Raw genomic sequence first — 26,025 nt, 5'->3', positions numbered from 1 at the left:
TGGCTGGGATATTACGTTGGGCCTATATGATAACATCCCATCAAACACCACCAGCGACTACTCTCCTGCACCTCAGAGAATCTCTTCAGGTTCTGTGTTTCAAATGAGCTTGTGTTTCGCCTTCTCTTTCTAATCAGCTTGCTTTTTCTACAGCCTTTGACAATTTATGTGTGTTTTTTATCTGCTGTCTGCATAACTGCCTAATCTATTATTATCAAGATTTGAATTGCATTGTATGTTTGATTATTGATCTCTATAGATTTATTCCTGAAAACTGTCTTTGAGATCTTATTTGAATTCATGTTTCTAAATAGAGTCTGTGGGTCAACTCCATGTGAGTCTGCTCTATCAACTTGCTTTTGAAAACAAAACGATGCTGGTACTTATGTTCTTACTTGTTCAAAATGGAAGTTCAGATATTAGATATACATTCAGTTCATTTTCTCTGCCATAATGTCCAGACATAGCATTTATTACATTGCAGTAAATAAGATCATAAGATATTTTGAAAATATCATTTTTTGTTTTATTTAACCAACATTGAAGTCTTGTGTACTTTATTATTTTAGTGATTAAATAATATTCATATTCATTGTTAATATTTGCTACTTAGATTTAGAACAATTTAATAAAAACACATACTTAGTTTTAACCTCAATAGGCCTTTGAGACAACATAATCTCCATTTTACAGAAAAATAACATCCTAGATCTTTCACATAAAATAGCTAGTAATTAGCAGAATGTAGGGCCTTCACGTGTCTTACAAAACAAATGAAACCTTTTTATTGTTTATAATATTCTAGTGATGGATTTCAAGCATTCTGCCATTTATGGATGTCTTCCTTAGCTAATCAAAGCAAATAAAATATGTTTCTTTTTAAATTTTCAAGCAAAGTTTTGATTTTCTTATCCAGCCTTTTAATATGGTCCAACTGTGTCAATTTCATATTTTCTCAGAATTTATATTAGATGATTTTCCCAAATAACATAATTTTAACTAATATTAATATAAAATTAGATATATTAATTTTTCTCATCACATCTTGTGTTTGAATGTTTCTTAGTAATATTATCACTATCCTTTAAAAATTAATTTTTTTCTCAGAGGAGAAAAAATGAAAGATTACTGTAATGCATCCCCCCATGCTACATGGAAACCATAAATGATAATTCTGTTTTAACGACTCACTTGGATGTTTAATTTCCTTCTTAATATGTGCAATCCAATAAAATAAACATCCCTTAGTATCTTGGCTTGTAAACATAGATGATTAAGTAAAATAATTACTATGGTCTCGGATCAGAGGATTTTTCATTCAGTCGGTTATTTTTCTTCTATCAGTGAATAACAAATTACCACAAATTTAGCAGTTGACAACACATTTGCTATTTGTTTATTTACATTTCATAGTTCTGTAAGTTACAAGTCAAAGCAGATTCAAATGGATTCTCTGCTTATGATATTTCAAGTCCAAAATCAAGGTGCTGGCCAGGCTGGGCTCTTATCTGAAGGCTTTGGGAAATAATCCTCTTTTAATTTCATTCAAATGGTTGACTTAATTATGGTCAGTTGTGTCAGATGAAGGTGGTTAAATTCAGGTCCCCATTGCATTGCTGGCTGCCAGGTGTCATCTATTTTCTTCCTTGAAAGGCCACTTGCATTCATTTACATGCCCCCTTTCATCTTCAAGCCAATGGTCACCCTTAAATCCCCCTCATGCTACCGCTTCTCTGATTTTCCTTTCTGCTACCAGTCAGAAAAAGGTAACTGCATCTGCTTAAATAATAGCCTTACTAAGATATAATTCATGTAGAACAATTCACAACTTTTAAAGTTCAAAAAACTGATGGTTTTAGTATATCCATACTGTTGTACAAGCATCACTATGGTAAATTTTAGAACATTTTTATTACCACGGCGTTGTTAAACTTCTTTATTGAATCTCTGGATCTATCTGTCTGGCTAACTCCTTTCAAAATAATAAAATTAAGTGTCTCTTTAACATTTCAAATATATTGCCCCATCCATGATTGGGTTATAAAATATATTTTAACTTTTTTGAGACAGAGTTTCACTCTTGTTGCCCAGGTTGGAGTGCAACGGTGCGGTCTCAGCTCACTGCATCCTCTACATCCCTGGTTCAAGCAATCCTCCTGCTTCAGCCTCCCCAGTTAGCTGAGATTATAGGTGCCGGCCACCATGCCTGGCTAATTTTTGAATTTTTAGTAGAGACAGGGTTTCACCATGTTGTCCCAGCTGGTCTCAAACTCCTGACTTCAGGTGATCTGCCAGCCTCAGTCTCCCAATATGCTGGAATTTCAGGGATAAGGCACCGTGCCCGGCCTTAACTAAATTGTATAAACAGAAGTAGAGAGGACATACCATGTATTGAGTGAAATTTTTTCCGTAAGCGGCTTGGACCAATATTACTTCATAGAACTTTAATATTTTTCTGATCCTTTCCTTGCTTAGCATTTGTACCATTATTAATAATTTTGAGCCTTAATTCACTACCACTTGCTAAGCCATTTCTTCCTTTCTCTCCATATGTGCTTTATAATCACAAATCCTTCAGATTTCTACTGTAGACAGATTATTATTTCATAATGCTATAAAAATTGTGAACACATTCAGCCCTTTAAATTAAAACCAAAAATAATAATGCAAGAAATCATAAATATCTCTACATGTAAGTGTTTCTGTGAAACATTAAACATGTTATGTATAAAAATACCTAAAACCCATGTTTCTGGAAATATTTACCAATTAAAATATGCTTCATATTTAATTATCAGTAACAATAAGTACACTAGCAAAGAGATAATATTACAGTTGTCAACCCGGGACTTCACTTTGTTCCTTTCCACATCATTCTCTCGAAAAAGCTGCTTGGGTTTCCTTCATGGAGTAGAAATAGTTTTTTAAGAATAAATAAACAGAGCCAGAAGAAGCCTTCAGGGGTCTGAGTTGGGAAACTGATACATTATTCCTACTATATTTTATTGGTCATATCAGTTTTAGAGCCTAAACAGATGTGGGGACAGGTAGGACTCTACCTTTTGGTACTCTGTAGTTGTATTTGTGACACACACTCTAAATGTACAATGAAATGCTAAATACTTTATAAAACATTCTTAAACAACACCTCATATTATCTAGTTTTCCAGAGCAATATTTGAAAATGAATACATAATTGGATCTTGAAGAAAATTGCTACTGGCTATAGGAAAATATTTTTAAACATTCTTACATAAAGAAACAAGTTTGATTTTCTATAATGACTTAATTTGTCATTCTCAGTAGGATTGTTGAGATATTGCACAAGAGCTAAAGTTTTATGTTGTTTTTAATTTCAATTTATTAATATTTCACTTTATTTTCTGTGAGCATATTGTTTCCTCAGGTCAGATATTAACTCTGTCCAGATTTCTTGATGGTTGGAAACCAATAAAGATTTAATAGAAGGAGCCTGAGGGAAAGTATGCCTTTAAATCAGGTGATGTTATTTTAATATTCTAATAACTTTCATCTATGTGGCAGTAAAATTCAATTTCAAAAGTTTTAATGAAAGGAACACATGATTTATTTTGCTGGATGTTCGTGAATCTCTTAAGTCTTTGTTTCATAAAATAAATTGTCTAGTGTTGCTTTTCTTATAATGTGTTTCTGAAATACTGGCTCTACAGAATGTTAATAGAACATAATACAAATGGGAAAATTAACAAAATGTTATGTTTTTAAAATTAGAGGGATTTTCTCAGAGCTGAATATCTTGTATTTTACATTCTAAATCTTCAAAATGTATGATATACATTTAAAATAAATAAATGAATAAATAAATGTATTCAAGGTGTGTCACTGAGGATTGCTGATTCTAGTTACACTCTTAGGAAAACAATGATTTCTTTTTTTTTATTATTATACTTTAAGTTTTAGGGTACATGTGCACAACATGCAGGTTAGTTACATATGTATACATGTGCCGTGTTGGTGTGCTGTACCCATTAATCATCATTTAACATTAGGCTTATCTCCTAATGTTATCCCTCCCCCCTCTGCCCATCCCACAACAGGCCCCGGTGTGAGATGATCCCCTTCCTGTGTCCATGTGTTCTCATTGTTCAATTCCCACCTATGAGTGAGAACATGCGGTGTTTGGTTTTTTGTCCTTGTGATAGTTTGCTGAGAATGATGGTTTCCAGCTTCATCCATGTCCCTACAAAGGACATGAACTCATCTTTTTTTTTATGGCTGCATAGTATTCCATGGTGTATATGTGCCACATTTTCTTATCCAGTCTATCATTGTTGGACATTTGGGTTGGTTCCAAGTCTTTGCTATTGTGAATATTGCCACAATAAACATACATTTATGCAGCCAAAAGACACATGAAAAAATGCTCATCATCATTGGCCATCAGAGACATGCAAATCAAAACCACAATGAGATACCATCTCACACCAGTTAGAATGGCAATCATTAAAAAGTCAGGAAACAACAGGTGCTGGAGAGGATGTGGAGAAATAGGAACACTTCTACACTGTTGGTGGGACTGTAAACTAGTTCAACCCTTGTGGAAGTCAGTGTGGCGATTCCTCAGGGATCTAGAACTAGAAATACCATTTGACCCAGCAATCCCATTACTGGGTATATACCCAAAGGATTATAAATCATACTGCTATAAAGACACATGCACACGGAAAACAATGATTTCTATGGTCATTAAAGACATTTAATAAATTGTTTAATTTTTGCAAATATGTTGTAAAGACCGGCAGAGCAGGTTCTTGGACTGCATCTAAGAATGACTTGCAGCATGAAAAATAAGTCATGTTTCAGGAAACTATAACTCAGGACACTATCAAAACACTGAGTTGAGTAACATATTGCAAGTGCTGGAACTATTGAATCAGTAAGCTAATCCCAAGAAGCTGCCATATTTACTATGGTCACTTACATAATTGAAAAAAAGAGACTAAATCTGGGCCCTACCTCTTTCATGACTGGGTTTTGATGGCCACAAGGCTGAAGACTTGACGTTGATGCATAATGACTTATCTTTCTTTTTAGTTCAATTATAAATGCCTCTTACGAACCCAATTCCAACACAAAAAACAGCCACAACTATTGCTATTTTTTTCTTATCTTCTTACATTTTGGATTTGGTTACTGTTCTTTTTTTAATGCCTTGAGATAGGTCTTAGATAATTGATTTTTCACTTTCTTATATTTAAAATACACATATAAGGCAATAAATCCCTGACTCCATCTTATCTACCTTCTCTAAGTTTTATGATATATCTTTAATAACATTTACTTCAAAATGCCTTTTAATTTTGACACGGCTTCTTGATTTATGGATTATTTAAAAGTAAATATCTTTATTTTAACATACATCAATTTGTGAGTGGTACTGTCTAATTTTTGAATTAATTTTACTGTGGCAAGATAGTGTAATAATTATTTCAATCCTTTGTGATCTGATGAGACTTGATTTGTAGCACAGTGTTTTAGTCTGTTTTGTGCTGTCATAACAGAATACTTGAGACTGCGTAATTTATAATAAATAATAATTTGTTGGTTCTCAAATCTGGAGGCTGGGGAGTTCAAGATTCCTGAGGAGGCACCATCTGGCAAAAGCCTTCTTACTAAATCATCCCATGGTGGAGAGCAAAAAGAGGGCAAGAAAGAGAAAGAGAGAGGGATTCAAACTTATCACTTTATAAAGAACCCACAGTAACTGACCCACACAGGAAATAACAATATTAATCTATTAATAAAGTCAGAGACTTAGTGACCTAATCAACTCTTAAATGTCTCACTCTTAACACTGCTGCAATGGTGATTAACTTTCCAACACATGCTTTTTGGGGAACACATTCAAACCATAGCACCCAGTACAGAGCCATTTTGAGGATAAATGTTGAACTATATATATGTAGTTATAAATAGTGTAAATACATGTGATCATCTTTCGTAGGACAAGTGTATCAACCAGAGATCTCCAGAAAAACAGAACAAATGATTCATCATAAAAATTGGCTCAGGTGATTATGTGATTATGGTAATTCAGCCAAAATCCAGTGATTTAGTAACAGGGGTTTCCATATCCAAAAAGTGGACACAGGAGAGGAGAATGAAAATTTGTCTCTCATCCATCTTTTTGTACTAACAGGGCAGTCAACGGATTGAATAATGCCGCCCACATTGATGAGGTTGATTTTTACTCAGTCTGCTCATTCAAATACTATTCTCTTCAACAAACACCCTCACTGACACATCCAGAAATAATGTTTTACATCCCTTAGCCTAGTCAAGTAGACACATAAAATGAACAATAACAACTTCATGCTTTGTAAACTCAGCACCTATACAAATCTCCTTAAAACATACTTGATCTCCAAATAAAGACAATAAATAGGATGGTAATAATTTCACATAATATGATACAACTATTCAGTGTACAACTAAAAATGCACTAATCCCTACCGAGAAAGAGGAAGTAAAGTCCTCGAGTGATGTTCACTGTTATAATATCCCATAACTTAAATATTATGATGTAAAATTAGCAATATTTATTAAGGGATAATAAAGTCAATACATTTTATGTTATATGATAAGGGAATAAGATAGGAATGTAAACAAAGATACTTGCTTAATATATGTACACGTACACACATGAGGGTGTACAACATAGGAACAAAATACTCATGACAATTATAGTCTTCACTTCTGTAACTGGTCATATGGTTGTTACTAGAATTTATAACCACCTTCTTCTTCTATTCATTCTGTATTCACTTTGCCTTCAGCAAGCAGCTCAGCTGGTCGTGGTTTCTTACTTGATGTAGTTACACAAACTTATGCCTGCAGGGTCATGGCTGTTTGTAGTCCTGCCTGGATTAGGTTGTAGTTTTCCATTGGCCTTAATTACTAGGGATGGTAACACTAAGATAAGCCCTGAGAAAACTCCTATATTTCAGATTTACTTTCTTTACTTTCATTGTAGAATAGTGTTCAACTTTCCACATAGTACTGAAAATTAATAATCCCAGCCAACACTGTAACTGCCTCCTTGGTCTACTGACTGAGAGCAAGAGAAGCCCAAAGTAGCTGAGTGGCAGTCTTAACTTAGAATTCAAGGGAATCATTGTGTCTACTGGTAGAAACATTCCTTCCTCTGGGACTAAGACTTCTTAGGCTGGCAGAGCATAAAGTCACAGGAATAAGAAGCAACAAATTTGTTAGTGAGTCAGTAGGGGAAATGGTGAATGGTGACACTCCCATTTCCACTCGTTTATTTCAGGACCTGTGAATCCTGGCTACTGGAGAACCAGTATCACATACTGGTCACTGACTCACAGCATACACAGCCTTTTAAGGAGAACCTTGCCCTAGCTCATAATGTATTGCAACCTAGTTGGTGCCATAAATGAATCTTCACAAAGGCATTCCACCATTCTACTAATCCGTCTGTTTTGGGACAGGGAGGTGAGGAAACAGGGCAATAACAGTGAATCCTGAGTATGTGCCCATTGCCCCCATTTCTTTGGCTATGAAGCAATATCTTTCCTTTACATTAAATCAAGGTAGATTGGGCATTTCCAGTTTGTTCATGTTAGGCCATATTTTGACCTTTCCATGTTACAGTTTCATTTATGTGCTCCATTACATAATTTAAATTTTATTCAACTTTTTTCTCTTAAAGCAGTAAGTGGAGATTTGGTGTTATTGTTTGATGTTATTAAGGAAACTGACATTATTTTATTTACTGTAGATGTTGCAACCTGGTATTTCATGTTAATTGCAGGCACTTTCCATAAAGAATATTTTCTTAGTGTATTAGATCTTTCTCACGCTGCTATAAGGACATACCGAAGACTGGGTAGTTTATAAAAGAAAGGTTTAATTAACTCACACTTCAGCATGGCTGGGAAGGCCTCAGCAAACTTACAACCATGGTGGAAGGGGAAGCCAGCATGTCCTTCTTCACCTGGCAGCAGGGAGAAGAAGAATGATAACTGATTAAAGGGGCAAATCCCTTATAAAACCATCAGATCTCGTGAAAACTTACTATCATGAGAAGAGCAAGGGGGAAACTGCCCCCATGATCGATTCCCACCAGGTCCTTCCCATGACACATGGGGACTGTGTGAACTATAATTCAAGATGAGATCTGGGTGGGGACACAGACAAACCATATTACTTAGTAAATAAGTTTTCTAAAATGTTAGGCAAAATATTATTTAAAAACTTTAAAAAATAAATAACAATTATCTAACACATGTAATATTGTAATATACATTGGTGTTTACTTTTTGAACATGAAATTAAATGTCTTACTTTTAAATGTTAGACACATGAATTGTTTCATCAAAAATATCCAAATCTAATGTGCTAGAATTGGTAATTTGGTAAGATTATGATATACTCTGTAATATAATTTCAATTGGTAATTTATGTTTGGGTGTTATATTTTTAAAAGTTAAAAATGTGCTTTCCAGCTTATGTCTGGAAATCTTCACAGTATATGTGAAGATTATTTTTCTTTCCTTTTAAAATTTTTATTAGCATTTAATTGACATATAACAAAATTCACCTATTTAAAGTGTACAATTTAATGTTTTTGAATATGCAGTCATCTCCACAGTCAATACTAAAAGTTTCCTGAAGAAAAAAAATAGCAATTAGCTGCCACTTTTTATTTACCACCACCACTGTCACCCCTGGCTCTATGTAACAACTAACTTAATTTCTGTATGCGTATATTACCTTATTCTGGATATTTCATGCATGTTGAATCATGTAATATGTGTTTTTCTGTGAATGGCATTTTTACTTAAAGTGTTGAAGGTTCATTTCTGTATTAACATTCATCAGAACTTCATTTCTCTTTATGGACAAACAGTATTGCATTGTATTGATACACCACATTTTATCCATTCTCCTGTTGATGAACATGGGGATCGTTTTTACATTTTGGCTATTATGAATCATGAGTTATTCACATAAGGTTAAAAATTTTGTGTGGCTGTATGTCTCCTTTTTAAAAAAAGAAAATTTTCACTTCTATTTTAGATACAGGGATACATGTATAGGATGGTTAGTTACATGGGTATATTGGGCCCAGCTAGTTAGCATAGAACCCAATAGGACTTTTTTCAACATAAACCCCCCACTATATTATTTGGTACTGTCTATTGCTTCCATGTTTGTGTCCATATGTTATCAGTGTTTAGCTCTGACTTACAAGCAAGAATATGCTGAATTTTCTTTTGCTATTCTTGTGTTAATTTGCTTAAAATAATGGCCTCCTAATCCATTCATGTTGCTGCATATGTCATTATTTTGTTCCTTTTTATGGTTGCATAGTATTCCATGGTGTACATGTATCACATTTTGTTTATCCAATCCACCATTGATGGACACCTAGGTTTATTCTGTCTTTGCCATTGTGAATCATGTTGTGCTGAACATAGAAGTGCATGTCATTTTGGTAAAATAATCTATATTCCTTTGGGTATATACCCAGTGATAGGATTTTGTGGTCAAATGATAGTTTTGTTTTTAGTCCTTTGAGAAATACCCAAACTGCTTTCCACAATGTCTGAACTAATTTACATTCCCACCAACAGTGTATGAGCATTTCCTTTTCTTTGCAGCCTTGCCAGCATCTGTTGTTTGTTGAGTTTTTAATAATAGCCTTTCTGACTTCTGTGAGATGGTGTCTCATTGTGCTTTGAATTTGCATTTCTCTGATGACTAGTGATAATGAACATTCTTGCATAAGTTTATTGGCCATATATATGTCTTCTTTTGAAAAATGTCTGTTTATGCTTTTTCCCCACTTTTCAATGGGGTTATAATTTGCTGGCTGATTTGCTTAAGTTCCCTATAAATTCTGGATATTAGGCCTTTGTTGGATGCATAGCTTGCCAACATTTTTTTTAATTCTGTAGATTATCTGTTTACTTTATTGACTTGTTGTTGTTGTTGTTGTTGTTGCTGTTTTGGCTAAGCAGAAGTTCTTTCGTTTAATTAGATCTCGCTTAATCTTTGTTTTTGTTGCAATTGCTTTTGGTGACTTGGTCATAAATTCTTTGTCAAAGTAGGTTTCAGAAGGGTATTTCCTAGGTTTTCCTCTAGAACTTTTGCAGTTTTACATCTTACATTTAAATCTTTAATTCATCTTAAGTTAATTTTTCTATACAGTGAAAGATAGGGATCCAGTTTCTTTCTTCTGCATATGGCTAACCAGCTATCCCAGCATTATTTATTTAATAGGAAGTCCTTTCCCAATTGCTTATTTTCATCAGTCTTATTGAAATCAGATGGTTATAGGTGTGAGGCTTTATTTCTTAGTTTTCTAATCTGTTCCATTGGTCTTGTGTCTGTTTTTGTACCAGTACTCGCTGTTTTGTTTACTGTAACCTCATAGTATAGTTTCAAGTCAGGTAATGTGATTTTCCAGGCCTTATTCTTTTTACATAGGATTATTTTGGTTATTTGAGCTCTTTTTTTGGTTCCCTATGGATTTATGGACCACAGTGCAATAAAAATATAAATCAATATTAAGAATATCTCTCAAAACTACACAAATATATTAAAATTAAACAACTTCCTGCTGAACAACTCTTGGTTGACCACTGAAATTCAAGCAGAAATCAAAGCAGTATTTAAAATTCATGAAAATAGAGACACAACTTCCCAGAATCTCTGGGATGCAATCAGTGAATTAAGAGGAAATCTATAGCCCTAAACACCTTTATCAAGAAGTTAGAAAGATCTCAAATTAATAATTCAACTTCCCACCTAAAGGAACTAGAAAGTAAAATCAAGCCAACTGCAAAGCTAGTAGAAGAAAGGAAATAACTAAAATTAGAGAAGAAATTAATAAAACTGAGATGCAAAAACTTATACAAAAAAAATCAATGAAACCAAGAGATTGTTCTTTGAAAAAATAAATAAGAGTGATAGACCACTAGATAAATTAAGAAAAGAGAATATCCAAATAAGTGCAATCAGAAATAACAAAGATGACATTACAAGTGATCCCACAGAAATAAAAATGATCCTCAGAGAATACTATGAACTCTATATACATGAATTAGAAAATCTAAAGGAATGGATGAATTCCTGGAAACACACAATCTGCTAAGATTGAATCAGGAAGAGACTGAAACCCTAAATAGACCAATATTGAGCTCTGAAATAAAATCAGTATTAAAAAGTCCACCAACTAAAAAAAGCCATGGAAGAGATAGATTCACAGCCAGATCCTACCAGATGTCCAAAGAAGAGCTGGTCACAATCCTACTGAAACTACACCAAAAACTCAATGAGGAGGGACTCCTTCCTAACTCATTCTATGAAGCCAACATCAGCCTAATACCAAAATCTGGCATAAACATCACAGAAAAACAAAACCTCAGGCCAATATCCCTGGTGAACATAGATGCAAAAATCCTCAACAAAATACTATTAAATCAAATCCAGCAGCACATCAAACAAGTAATTTATCATATCAAGTAGGCTTTTCCAAGGTTGGTTTAACACATGCAAGTCAATAAATGTGATTCACTACAGAAACAGAATTCAAAGCAAAAAACATGATCATCTCAACAGATATAGAAAAGTCTTGTGATAAAATCCAGGGTACCTTCGTGATAACAACCCTGAAAATAATAAAAGCCGTCTGTGAAAAACCCATAGCCAACATTATACTGAACAGGTGAAAGCTGAAATTATTTGACTTGAGAACTGGAAAAAGGCAAGGATGTCCACTGTCACCATTCCTACTGAATATAGTACTGGAAGTTCTAGCCAGAGCATCATCCCAGAGAAAGAAATAAAAGGTATCCAAATAGGAAAAGAAGAAAAACTCTCTCCCTTTGCTGACAATATGATTCTATACTTAAAGATTCTAAAGACACCACCCAAAAGGCTTTTAGAACTGATAAATAATTTTAGCCATGTTTTATCATACAAAATCAATGTACAAAAATCAGTAACATTTTTATATAACAGTAATGGCCAGGCTGAGAGTTAAATCAAAAACATATCCCATCTACAATAGCCACACAAAAAAATAAATTACCTACAAATACAGCCAACCAAGGGGGTGAAAGATTTATAAAAAGACAACTATAAAACACTTCTGAAATAAATCAGAGATGACACAAATAAATGAAAAAACATTCCATGCTCATTGACTGGAAGAATTAATATTATTAAAATGGCCAGACTGCCCAAAGCAATTTTCAGATTCAATGCTATGCCTATCAAACTACCAATGTCATTTTTTGAAGAATTTGAATGCATTTTACAAAATTATTTGATCATTACTGATTTTTGTTATTTCTTGGCATTTTAATAATTATTGGCACAAATGTGATAAAAAGTGTTTGTTCTACCTGTGGTGTGCAATTTGAATTTTTTTCTCCTTTTTATTAACTTACATATCAATAATATTAAATAATTAGTAACAGTGCCTCAAAATAAGTTTACATGTTTTCATTTAAATGTCTGAGTTTATTAGTTCCAAATATGGTATATCTTTCATGATATCTGACATAACACTATACAGTATATATTTTATGATTTGTGATATTATACAAAATCTAAAATTTAGAAATATGATTACATAAATCCACTATGTTTAAAGAATAGAGATTTGTAAGGAAAAAGGTCTCAGTTTTATTGTTACATGGTCACATAAAGGCCATCATATATTCTTTATTTTCTAAGCATCTTCTGACTCCTTCAGACATCATTACAATGCCTTTAATATAAACCAGTTTCGTGTGTGTGTGTGTGTGTGTGTGTGTGTGTGTAAAATCAGTAGGCCACAATATTTATACATTGAAAAAGTATTGCCATGATAAAGTCGTGGGATTTAGCATGGAACTTAAACTATGGAATTGAGATGCAGGCACAATCTAGCTCACAGTAGTTAACTATTGAAGGTAGCACTGAGATTCCAAATGAACTAATAATCCGGCTAGTCGGGGAGTTAGTGATTAATAGAATCAAAATCAGTAAGCAGTTCCACTGCAGAGGATAAAAGATTATAAGGTAATCACTTGGCAGTAATGCTTGGGCAGGCATTGCTCTTTTATATAATTTGCACACAGGTTTTCTTGAGAATGCTTGAGCACAGGAGTTCAGATGAAGATTTGGGATTGAAGGAATTCTGAGGCCTCACTCTCCCAGTGAAATGAAGAAAGCCCCATGAATGCTTAAAACTGTCCCAAATTTAAATGGCTAAAGGACATTTGCTCTAAGGATCTTCATTCCTTAAACTGATGTTATCACCTTGGGAAGTATTCATACCATGCTAATACAATGCAATTAATTTTAGAATAGAAAATGTACTTTATTTCAAAGAAATTGATAAGAAACTTTGGAAGTCTTCTGAATGACTATGGAAAAATAAATTGTGATATAGAATGCTAAACTGGCACAAACAGACATCATGTGTTTACCACTTTAAAAACCATTATTTTTAGTCATATTAATCACATCTTCAAATTGAAGAACCAACTTGCTTAATACAATGGAAGACACTTTGCTGTTCTGCAAATTTGGTTTGAATTAATTTATGAATAAATAAAATGTTTTTATATATTCTCTCCTTAGGTTTTAGATATCCCAAAATTTTTCCTGTAATAAATCATGAAGTTGATCAATTATTCTATAATACAGAGAGCATCACAGTCTGTACCATTTTCAACTGTAAAAAAAATTAGCACTTTGTACAAGTTGTCTAATATTGAAATAAGCAAAGTATCAAAAAATAAGGTACATTCTAATTTTATCAGACCTTGTAAAATTAGTAATTTTTGAGGTAATTTACATGCCTGTGTTTTATGAAAATAATTTCGAAATAGTATACAAACCTTCCTTGAATATTTTTATAAAACTAAACAAACATCAATAATTACATAATTAAGGCATTGATTTAGTGAAAATAATTGTAACATAATTTTATATGATAGTTATAAGAATATAATTATTATAATAATTGACCTTTTCTTACTTCATTATCAAATATTTTAGGGCTAGACGTGATGGCTTACATCTGTTAACCTAGTGCTCTGAGAGGCTTAGGTGGGGGGATCACTTGAGGCCAGGAGTTTGAGACCAGCCTGGGCTACATAGTGAGACCCTGTCTCAACACAAAATGAAAAGTTTTATTTCTCAAATGTCAAATAATTTAAAAATTCTTGGTCGATTAACTTCTGCTATGGGTCTTTAGCTAGGTGATTAGCTCTGTATGGACATCTTTACCTCTTGACACATCCTTGGCTAATTATCTTACATCTATTAAGTCTCTGTTTCATCATCACTGTTTCAGCCAGGCCTTATACTATCAATCCTATTCTGTCCAGCACTCCTGGATTCCCTGTACATTTCTCTTTGTCATCTTTCTATATTATCTCCTAACATTCTGTATAATTAACCTATTTATTAAGTTCATTGTTTATTGTCTATCTTCCCCTATTAGAAGGCAAGGTCTACAGGGCATGAATTTTTTTCTTACTTGATTTACTGATGACTTTCAAATGCTAATTCATTATACAGCACATAGCAGGTGCACAATATATGTTAGCTAATTATACATATAAGTTAATAACCTTGTTTTTCACCAATAACTTCTAGATACAGTCCTTTCAATTACTTTTTAAAAACTATAAATCAGCTTGTTTATTCCCTTTCAAATATTTTTAAATTGTTCCTTATTATTTTTCCCATTGAAGTTGAAATTGAACATCACATTCATAATATGACCTACAAATTTTTCATAATCTGATTCAATGCTCTCTCTCCAACTCCTTGTGAGTCATTTTAAAAAATATCAACATAAAACCTACTAAAACTGTCTGTACCTCATTCAGACTCTCAAACACCTTAGTTTTCACTTCCCTATCCCCTTCCACTTCCCATTAGGTGTATTCTCTTTCTTTCCATACACAGACACAAAATTATCTACTTCACTAGATTGTAAGTTTATTGAGTAAATAATTCATTTTATGATAATGAATTCAGAATTCAGCATGGTGACTGGTACATAGTAAATATTAACTAAATATTTGATGAACGCATAACATTAGCCCTTTTTATAACTGAAAACTCCTACGTGAAGTTATCTCATAACAGGGCATATAAAACTTTAAAAAAAAGGTTTTTATGAAAAATAACTGCAATCACAATTTTCCCTAAGAAAGTGGAACTTAAGTTGTAAAAGAAAATGACAAAAATGGTGAAGATGTTTCAATTTTCATATTGTCTTCTGTACCTATATGGTGACAACCCTGAGTGAAATCCTTCTGCCTTTGTCTGCACTGTAATGTTAATTTTTATTCAGAGTCCACTGACCACAAGATCCCCAGGTAACTGGAAACCGATAGTCTCAGGCAATATTTACCGAAACTAGACTTTCTGGTACCTACAAAATTTTTGTAACTCTCACTGAGAAGATTGCTCATACACTCAGTCTGTGAAACAGAATGAAATAAATTCACAGAGTGCCTGTGTTGGAATTCAGTCCCACACCATGTGTTACACAAATTGCCCTAGCCTTAATCCTGGCATGCTTCTTTGTGAGAAGAATGAACAAAAGCCAAATCCTTCTATTATCTTGCTAGCCATGGCCTTATATGTTTTCTTTTTCAAAATAAATCCACCTTACCGTATGACATTGATAAATTTCTCCAAAGTCCTAGTGCATATGGGACCAGCCTTGCATGACATTGGAACAATGGGAACTCATATATGTTGCCTGTGGGAATGTAAAATAGAAAAGCAATTTATAGTGTAATTTTTTGGTTTCTGGTAAAATTGAAACTGTGTGTACAGTTTAATTTAGCAATGACTCCCCTAGATCTGTACCCTAGAGAAAATCCTTTGCAGCTTTGTCTGAATGACAATAAATTAAAGAACTTCAAAATATCCTTGAAATGTTGAATTAACACATATTCTAAGGTATAACCATAGTGGTCTGAAAATAGACAAAATATACATAAAATATATATCACATATATAAATATATGTAATATAAATATAAATAATGTAATATATATTTATATATTATATATTACATATTTATATATAATAGATATATATAATAGGCAGCTTATGCCTTAAAATGGGTGGCATCTCAGATATAAGAAAAATACAAAAACAATGAAAATTGATTAGAATCTAAAATTCTGCCTCCTTGATGAAGTATCTGTGATGATTCCTCTTATGCTTAGGAAACAAAGCCCTAAAAAATCCATACACATCTACAGAGGTGGGTGGAAATGGGGCATATGATCCAAACTTGGCTAGTTAGAATCACCAGGCAAATTCTGCTGTATCTATAAGAGAAACTTCTAACAAAATGGGGTTGGTAATCCGGGAACAGATAATTTTGGTACTATTTATTGCAATCATACTTACTACCTGAGAAGAAGTTGCCAGACATAGAGATGGGTTAATTTTGGTTTTGACATTTTCTATACTTAGCAAATATTAAGCAATGTTTTCATTGTTTGTGCCTTGTTTCAGTGTATTTTATATTTTCAATGGTTGAATCCAGTTAAACAATTATTTCAAGTTATTAAATTAATATTAGGATCAGGGAATTTAAATTAGAGATATTAAAATTCATAATAAAAGTAAAATTCATAAGCGAGTGTTGTATTATTGAAGAAGTAAGAGGAAAATTAAGAAAAAGAGATTATAGAACCCCATAATATGCTGAAAACTTATTTAATATTTTCTGTCAAAAAAATAAATATCTACCCAAATTATTTAAAATAAATACCATTTAATTAACTCAATTAAAAAGTTAAGCCATAAATAAGTAGTAAGCATAGGCATTTATTAATCTGAAATGAGAAGAAAGGAGTTATAAATGGATAAAAAGCAATTTAAAAAATATTTACATCACAAATTCAATGAATGCTGATAAAAACACCTTGATACTAATTTTTCTATAACTTTGTAAAATAATAAATAATTTATTGCACTAGATATCACAGAGGTTGTGATTAAATAAACATTCTAATTCATTTTATAAGAATATATCTAATTTAAAATCTTCTTGAGGAAAATGTGCTACTTACATCCAATAATTTACAATTGTGTATATAATTTGACTCAATAATTTCACTCTCATATTTTTCAAGATAGTTATCACTGAAACATAGGCATTATTACATATAGTTATGTTATAAAAGTGTTATTTTTAATTAAAAATACTAGGTGTTCACTTACAGTGATGATTAAATAAATTATAATGCAGGCCGTGGGTGGATTACTATGCATTCATTAATAGTTTCATTTAAATATGTAATGAAGTATGCTTAAAATCATTAGTGATAATTATAAGATACAAAATATTATAACACTCATGTATTACTGAAGGTAAGTAATGATTCTTTTTAAATTTAATTTTATTTGTTCATGTACATATTATCTTTCCAAAATTGATCATTTATCATGTAATTTATAGTTAATTAAACAATAAATCCCTTTAGAAAAATTCTCCTAAATACATTCACATTTTTCTTTAGCTGACTCCACAGGAAAGTACATGCAATTAACATGGAAGTTATTCACTGAAAAATGAACAAGCCACTCAAATTTCTGGAATAAGAGTATTTCCATGTTGTTTGCAAAAGTAACTGTAGAAAACAATTTTTACATGATAATTATACTTATAATTTATAATTGAAGTACAGTCATAAATGTCATTGTAGCAAAGAAAGTGTTTTATGCTTTGTATTAAGTTTCTATTGCTGCTATAGACATTTCTACACACTTGGTGGCTTAATACTATACAAGTTTATTATCTTGGAGTTTTGGAGGTCAGAGCTCCAAATGAGTTTCACTAGACTAAGTTAATTTGTCAGCAGACCTATGTTCTTTCTGGAAGCTCTAAGATCTGTTTCCTTGCCTTTTCCAGCTTCTAAAAGCTGTCTGAGTTCCTTGACTCCTGGCCCTGTATTATTGTGATTTCTGCTTCTGTTGTAACTTACACACCATCTCTTTGCTCCTTTTATCACATTGCTCTCTCTCTTTACTTCCATTGTGACATAACACTCTTTGGCCCTTTTACTCTACTACCTTTCTTTTATAGGGTCCTATATAATGCAACATAATCTCCTTATCTCAAGATACTTAATCTAATCACATCTGCAAAGTCCCTTTTGTCATGTAAGATAACATTCACAAGTTCCAGAAATTGGAGTATGGACACATTTGGGCAGCCATTACAAAATCTACCACAAACTCATTGAAGAATAATACTAAATTGGAAGATCAATTAAAATAGTTTTGTTTTGGTTAAACAGTTAGTTTAGTGCCTTAATATGTATCATCAAATTTTTTTCTACATATGATACATGGGTAATTTCTGGTTAAATTTATAATAATTTTAGATGGTGATTAAACAAGTAGTTTGGCTTTACCTAATGGATTAGCTGAGAGTAAATAGTTTTTATATTTTTGACAAATTGTATGATATCAGTCCAATGTCCAAACATGTTTTAATCGCTGATCAGAAAATGAAATAAGACATATCAAAATTTATTAGATATGATCATCTTAAACATCATCTTGAAGATCTGTAAGTTATAAGATGCAGAACATATATGATATGTATCATTCCTTTTTATTAGTTAAAAAATACATTTATATAATTTAATATCAAAGCAAAAGTTTTTAGAATTAAATAAAAATGTGTTCTTAAGAGCCAATGAAATTAAAAATCTAGCAATTAGTCAATATCAGTGGTTAATACAGTCTCCTCTGAATAGGCAAATATCAGTTAATGTGAATTACGTATCATCATACCTTTGCTTTTTCAGGTTTTGAAGCCTATATAGCATGGTCAATTACTAAAACAAATTTTTGTACATTAATCAGAGCAGGGAGGAGAATCATTTTTAATGCCCACCTGTTGTAAATAGCCTTAATTTACTGAAATGGTCATTATTCTCTTTATTTGCAAGTGTGTCATTTAACCCTGGGCTACTTAAGAATCTGGTAAGGTTAATTAAACTGAGCCTGTGTACAAGCAATATGAGTTAACTTTCTTGGTAAGAGAATAGGGATAAAAACTTCAAAAACAAAGTTAAGGAATTAAAAACCAGTATAATCACGTTTTTGTTAGGATGTATAGATATGTACATCTATTTATACTAAGAAGTATATATACTTCTTAGTATTGGTATTTATATTAATTATAAATCCTTCTTAGTATTTATACTAAGAAGAAAAACACTTATATTTTACATATTTAAAATAATTTTTAAAGTTTTATTCATAAAATAATTTTAAATTTTTACTACTTCAAGATGTTTTTGTGAAAACATTGAATTCAATTCCTAGTTCAGGTAATAGTTGTATATTTTATTATTTTGAAATTTTAAACATACAAACATACATATTATTCTATCAAAACAATATTTTGATTGAAAACCAAATGTAGTAATGTTCGAAATATGAAAAATTAATTTGACAATTGATCATTTATAGTACTCATTTCTTTGCTAATGTCAAAATAAATCATTTATTTAAACAGAACTAACCATTAGATTAAATATATTTGTTGAGATATACCCTTTGCCTTTCATTTCATAGCTAGGAACAATGCTTCCAGCAACTTACTTCAAACTGTGACATATAACAGAAAATTTGTAGTTGGGTTAGGCAAGTAACAGTTATATATTGTCATAAGTCGGTTCAATTTACTTTGGTCTTGGTGACTATAAATAAATATTTATCAATTATTATAAAGATACATGGTTGCCACAATACATATTGATAGGAAATGACTTTTAGCAAGTTTACTCTTTATATATTTTTAAATGTTTATTATTAAATGTATAATTTGTTAAACTAAATACCCTTGAATGTAGCATAATGTATATTGCTTGATAAAACAGGAAATAAGGCAATAAGCTATAACATGAGTATAGTATTTGTCTTATATTTTTGGTCAAAGAACAAATGCCATTCAGTATTTACTCAGGTACTTATATACAATGGAGTACTATTCAATCATAAAAAATAATGAGATCCTGTCATTTTCAACAACATGGATGGAACTGGAAGTTATTATGCAAAGTAAAATAAGCAAGCATGGAAAAACAAGCATCACATGTTCTCACTTATTTGGGGGATAGAAAACTCAAAACAATTGAACTCATGAAGACAGAGAGTAGAAGGATGGTTACCAAAGGCTGAGAAGAATAATGGGAGGGTGGGGGGAAATGGAGACGATTAATGGTATAAAAAAATAGAAGAATGGACAAGACCTAGTATATTATAACACAATAGGGTGGTTATAGTCCCTAGTAATTTAAATGTACATTTTAAAATAACTAAAAAATTATAATTGAATTGTTTATAACACAAAAGATAAATGCTTGAGGGGATGGATACCCCATTTTACATGATGTGATTATTATGCATTGCATGCCTGTATCAAAACATGTTCTGTACCCCATAAATATATATACCTAGTGTGTAACCATAAAAATTAACATAAAATTTTTTAAAAAGAGAATCTTACAGTAACAGTTCATTATTTATTATCAAATATTTAAGATTCAAAATAATGGAGATGATAATTATCACCATAATATGAAAAGTAAGAGTACAAAAATAACATAAAAATCATTTCCAAGATTATTCCTTATTTTGATCATTTCTGTGAATTTAATAAAAGAGAAATTTTAACTATTTGCAGATACCGAAAAATAAATTCATCTATGTGTTACTATCTTCCTGCAAGCATTTTTGTTTAATTTCATTGCGATGTAATTGTACTGATTTCATTCAATTGTCACATACATGATGAATGTCTACTATGTCCCAAGCCCTATCCTTAATGCTGGTTATTCAGGTTTGAGCAATTACGGAATATTTCTTAGAGATACTCTTCAAATGAATGGGAGAATTTAGTAATAGATAAATAAGGGGAGAGGAAAACTGTGGAAGAGATTGAAGGAGAATCATTTGAGAGTGCTTGTCTGGGTTACTACTTCGGTTCGAGTGACAGAGGATTAAGTGTTGAGGGGAAGACAGGTGTCTGAATGATCCAAAGAAGGTTGTTGTGTGAATATCTGGATTAGGAGGGACTTAAGGGCAATGAAAACATCTAGTGCAAAATAGTATAAAACAGGAATGATCTTTATGAAGCAAAGAAAATATGGGAGGCTAGAGCATAGTGAGTCAAAAAATAATAATGTATATAGCAATGACATAAACGAGAGCAGGAAGATTTGATTTCTTAGAAAGTATAATTGCAAACCGTTAGATTATTTTAAGCAAGTAAGAGATGTTAATCACCATGTTTTAAACGATTCATCTGGATTTGTTGAAGGGGTGAAGAACGAAAGGGGAGCTCAGGGAAATCCCTGGATTTTTGGCTTCAGCAACTTTGTCGGATATTGCTTTTCATACACCTAAAATCAGTGAGAAAGAATCAGTTGCAGTATGGATAAAGAATTCTGTTCTGCCCAAATTACTTTAAGATGATATCCAGGCCGGGCGCGGTGGCTCACGCCTGTAATCCCAGCGCTTTGGGAGGCCGAGGCAGGCGGATCACGAGGTTGGCAGATCAAGACCATCCTGGCTAACATGGTGAAACCCCGTCTCTACTAAAAATTACAAAAGAAAGAAAGAAGGAAAGAAAAAATAGCCGGGCGTGGTGGTGGGCGCCTGTAGTCCCAGCTACTCAGGAGGCTGAGGCAGGAGAATGGTGTGAACCCGGGGGGCGGAGATTGTAGTGAGCCGAGATCGCGCCACTGCACTCCAGCCTGGGGAACAGAGCGAGACTCCGTCTCAAAAAAAAAAAATGACATCCAGGGGAGATAGTAAGAAGGCCAATATATAGGCAAGGCTGGTGTTTCAAGGTACAAAACAAAACACTCAATTGTAAATAACTAACCAAAGCAAGCATTTAATTATTCACCACATTATATAAAAATCATAGGTTGGCTTGGTGTTTGCTGTGTAGGCTGGGCTCAGCTGGCCTCAGCAGGATTCTAATGCGTAATACTTGACTTCTTATTCTGGGGCCAAGGCTAAGTGTGGCGTTTGCTATTCGAGGAAAGATTCTTTTTTCCAGCAAATCACAAAATCTCAAAGAGATAAGGACAAGCTACATAATTACATACAAATCTTATGCACAGAAATGCCATGTTATGTTTTCCTCATACTTCATTGGCCGAAGCAAATATTGTAACAAGTCCAAAGTCAATGAAATGATGAAGTATAATTTTGCTACTCAAAATGATGGCAAGGCTGGAGAGAAACAATCAATTGTTAAGATTTAACACATTAAGATGCATTATACTTTCCCTGTATTATTGAGGTATATGATATTTACTTATTTATAATAACATTCACCATTTTAAATGCACTTTTTCCCTAAATAATAGAAATATGGTTATAATGCTGCTGCAGAAGAAATTGCTGTCTGTCAAGAGCTTTCAAAACTCAATAGCCATTTGTCTTATTAATTCATCATTAACATGTTCATAACTCTCATTTTGACAGATTCAGAAATTGGAGAATTAAAATGTATCTGACACAAGTGGGAGGTGTTACCTACCACAAAAAATCACACTTACTGCATTTAACTTAGATTTTCCTGTTAGACCATGCTTGATAAGCATAAGCAGAAAGCATGATCAATTTGTTGTATGATGTTAGAGCTTTTAGTAGCTATTATCCTGGGAGACACAGCTCTGTACCCTGTAATACATTCCTGGTGTATATCATTCCCGCTGTGATTCTGTCTACCCTTCCAATGGGACCAAACCTTTTTCTCAACTGAAATATATCTTTATTCATCCATTTATAGTTTATATTATTGTACAAGGCCTGGTTGGGCCTGTGGGCCATTTAGATTCCTCAGTATTATTCTGTATGTCTCTTCTGATCCATTACAAGTTCATCCAAGTCTTTATTACTATCTTCTTAATTTTGATTTTTTGTCAGGTGTAATGTTTGTTGCTGGAGATACAATAAGAGTGGTGCAGATGTGATTCAGACTTGTCCTGATATATCAGTTAGAGTTTACAATTTAATAGTATCAGTACACCCATGCCCTAAAGCACTCTTGGAAAGCAGAGGAATGTAATGTTCCGAAAGGGTTTATTATTAATAACCAAAAGAAATAACGTTGTAAAAATGCACATTCAGTACTTAGGTCTTTCTTGATTTATGCATCTCGTTTTAGAGTATGTAAAGGGACTGGAAAGTAGCTTTTTGGTTCCATTATAATAATACAATCTTCTACAGTTATGCTCACTAGTGGATAACCTCTGTTTTTAAACTTTGGGAGTCGTTGCAAACCTTTTTGTCTTTTCAGAGAAAGATTTTCCACTTGGATCTTCCATCTCTTTTTTATCCATTGACACCTTAAACTTTTTGTCAATCACTCATTTTTCCCTCATCAAAATCTGATCTATTATGTTAATTGATTGTTTTTTTAATATCAGCTAGGGCCAGATTCAGATTTTTATAAGAGCCTAACAATTATACATTTAGAGTATAATTTTGAAGATACATAATATAAGACAACAAACAAAATTAGTTTCAAAATAAATTATTCTTAAATACAAATAAATTAACAATGACAAATTTCATAAAGTAAGAAATTTTTAAAAATTGCCTACTTTTTTAGGTTCAAGGAGTACATGTGCAGGTTTGTTATGTGAGTAAATTATATGTCACAGGGGTTTGGTGTACAGATAATTTTCTTACCCAAGTAATCAGCATAATACCTGATAGGTAGTTTCTTAGTCCTCACCCTCCTTGTACTTCAAATAGGCCACGATGTCTATAGCTCTCTCCTTTTTCCCATGTGTACTCAATGTTCGGCTCCCACTTACAAATTAGAACATGCCAAATTTGGTTTTCTATTCCTGCATTAATTTGCTTAGGATAATGGCTTCCAGCTCCATTCCAATTGCTGCAAAGTACATAATCTCATTATTTTTTTTGGATGCATAGTAATCCATGGTGCAAATGTACCACATTTCTGTATCCAGTCCACCACTGATAGGCACCAATGTTGATTCCATGTCTTTGCTATTGTGAGTAATGCTGTGGTGAATATATGCATGTATGTGTCTTTATGGTAGAATAATTTCTATTTCTCTGGGTATATACCCAGAAATGGGATTGCTGGGTTAAATGGTAGTTCTGTTTTACATTATTTGAGAAATCTCCCAGCTGATTTCCACAGTGGCTGAACTAATTTTCATTCCCACCAGCAGTATATAGGCATTTCCTTTTATCTGACACCTCGCCAGCCTCTTTTTTGACTTTTTAATAATAGCCATTTTGATTGGTGTGAGATGGTATATCATTGTTTTAATTTGCATTTCCCTAGTGATTAGTGATATTGAACATTTTTTTCTTAAAACAGATAATAATACAGAAAAATATCAGTGTTCCTTCTAATTAACTCCCTCATATTCTCTATATTTTAAAAATTGTCCCTACATTTTGGTTTCATATATATTGCATAAAGCCATAACGAGGGTCCATGGCAGTTTTCAAAACAATACACTTAACTAACTGAATTTGTTATTGACTGTAAAAGTTGTATTTTTCTTTACTTTTACTTTCACATTACTTTTGCTTTGTTGTTTATCTCTTGTTACTCTGCTGATTTTCTTTAATATTTTCCCTATTTTGTTTTGACGTCCTCATTATCTATTTTTTTGACTAATGTAAGCATCTATAGAAATGAGAATGAATCAATAAGTATATTTCCTAAAGCCCATACTAAGTATCTTCAGCTAAACTTTCTCTTAGCTATGTCCCAAAATTCTTGCAATCAATTCAACACTACTCAACACAAGAGAAAGTGTCACAGTAGAGAAAAAGAAATCGGAGTAGAAATAGGGAAACAGGTAAAAATCTTTTATTTTATTATTTTTTTTTTTTTAGAGGGAGTCTCGCTCTGTCCCCCAGGCTGGAGTGCAATGGCACGATCTCCGCTCACTGCAAGCTCAGCCTCCAGGGTAAATGCCATCCTCCTGCCTCCGCCTCCTGAGTAGTTGTGACTATAGGCGCCGACCACCATGCCTGGCTAATTTTTTGTATTTTTAGTAGAGACGAGATTTCACTGTGTTAGCCAAGATGGTCTTGATCTCCTGACCTCGTGATCCGCCCGCCTCGGCTTCCCAAAGTGCTGGGATTACAGGCGTGAGCCACCGCGCCCAGCCGTAGAAATCTTTTTTTTTAGAGGAGTAGAAAGAGGTAAAAATCTCCAGGCCATTGTGGAGTCAGGTAATTGTGGTTAAGATATTCTACTTTCTCAAAACTCACAAAGCCTTAAGGCTATGTAAGCACATTGCTAAGATCCCTTCACAGGCTTTTTAAATGGTCATAAAATAAGAGATTGTGTACTTTAAGTATTATGCTGAATATTATTATATAGCCGTTTCTGTGCGGCAAGGATGATAAAGTAAACCAAACGAGAACTTTACAGTTTTCTGTTTTGGACTGTGATATCTTTTAAATAATCAAGACTTTCACAGGACCTCAAATTAGTAAAATGTGGGCACCTAATGTAAATCACAATGTTATTTCATTGACTTTTATTGTTATTCTACCCATTTGTTGTACAGAAATCAATGTTAAATAGCATTGCTTATTTACATAGAGAAGAGTTCTTTCCTGTAAATACTGTCAATGGTGAATGTATATTTTTAAATGATAATAAATGTGATTAGATGACTGAGTGTCCCTCAGATGTACTTTAGAAAGAATGTTATCTGGCCTGGCACTGTGGCTCACGCTTGTAATCCCAGCACTTTGGGTAGCCTAGGCAAGCGGATCACCTGAGGTCAGGAGTTGGAGACCAGCCTGGCCAACATGGTGAAACCCCATCTCTACTAAAAATACAAAAATTAGCTGGGTGTGTTGGCAGGCGCCTGTAATTCTAGCTACTATGAAGGCTGAGGAAGGAGAATGGCTTTAACTTGGGAGGCGGAGGCTGCAGTG

Source organism: Pongo abelii, chromosome 14, assembly GCF_028885655.2.
Source record: "Pongo abelii isolate AG06213 chromosome 14, NHGRI_mPonAbe1-v2.0_pri, whole genome shotgun sequence".
NCBI lineage: Eukaryota > Metazoa > Chordata > Mammalia > Primates > Hominidae > Pongo > Pongo abelii.
This window is presented reverse-complemented; position numbering follows the sequence as displayed.